This window comes from Brassica oleracea, chromosome C4, assembly GCF_000695525.1.
Source record: "Brassica oleracea var. oleracea cultivar TO1000 chromosome C4, BOL, whole genome shotgun sequence".
Lineage (NCBI taxonomy): Eukaryota > Viridiplantae > Streptophyta > Magnoliopsida > Brassicales > Brassicaceae > Brassica > Brassica oleracea.
In genome coordinates, this window is record NC_027751.1 from 3,593,879 (window position 1) to 3,594,787 (window position 909).

The window sequence follows — 909 nt, forward strand, 5'->3', positions numbered from 1 at the left end:
TTGTCGCTCAGATTGACTATGCAGTACCTTCATGGAGATGCTCTTATATGGTGGGAGGGAATACGATTGAGCCATTTTGGGCCAGAGAGACTTACTTTCGCTGATTTCATTCGAGAGTTCGATAGGAAATACTTTCCGAAGGAAGCGATGGATAGGAAGAAGTGCGAGTTCGAGCATGTAAGCCAGGGAGAGATGTCTATCAGGGAGTATGAGGTTGTGTTCAACCAACTTCGCAGATTTGCAGGAGTGGGCATTTCAGAAGAAGACTTGATTAGAAAGTTTTTGAGTGGGATGCGAGTGGAGATTCGTAACAGGTGTCGTGTAGTCACTTACCACCGGTTGGGAGATTTGGTGGAGAAAGCTGCCGAACAGGAGGCAGGCTTGGCGGAGGAGCAGGAACTCGCCAAAGCAGTTCATGTTAAGTCTGGAAAAGCTCCAGAGTCTCAAAGAAGAGCATGGGACCCGTCGGGATTACCGATATGTCCTCGTTGCCATCGCAGTCACAGTGGGCAGTGTATGAGGTGTCTTACTTGCGGTAGGATTGGACACATTGCGAAGTTTTGTCGAGCTAGGCCATTGGATACGCCACCAGTCAGACAGATTGCAGCACCAGCAGCACCAGCAGCGGCACATGTTTGCTTTGGCTGTGGTCAGCCAGGTCACTTCATCAGAGATTGCCCGAGGAAGGACAATGCGGCACTTCCACCACCACCGAAGCGTCTAGCCATCGCTCCACGTGTGTTTGCGGTTGGAGATCCTCAGGGAGCTGAGCCGATAGCAGGTATGAGTCTTTTCCATACTTGTTTGTGTTTGGGTATTTTGGCTCGTGGTTGTCATGTGTAGTTAGTAAAAATCTCGTGTAGGATCGGTTTTAGTTGGAGGAGAGTCAGCTTATACCTTATTCGACAC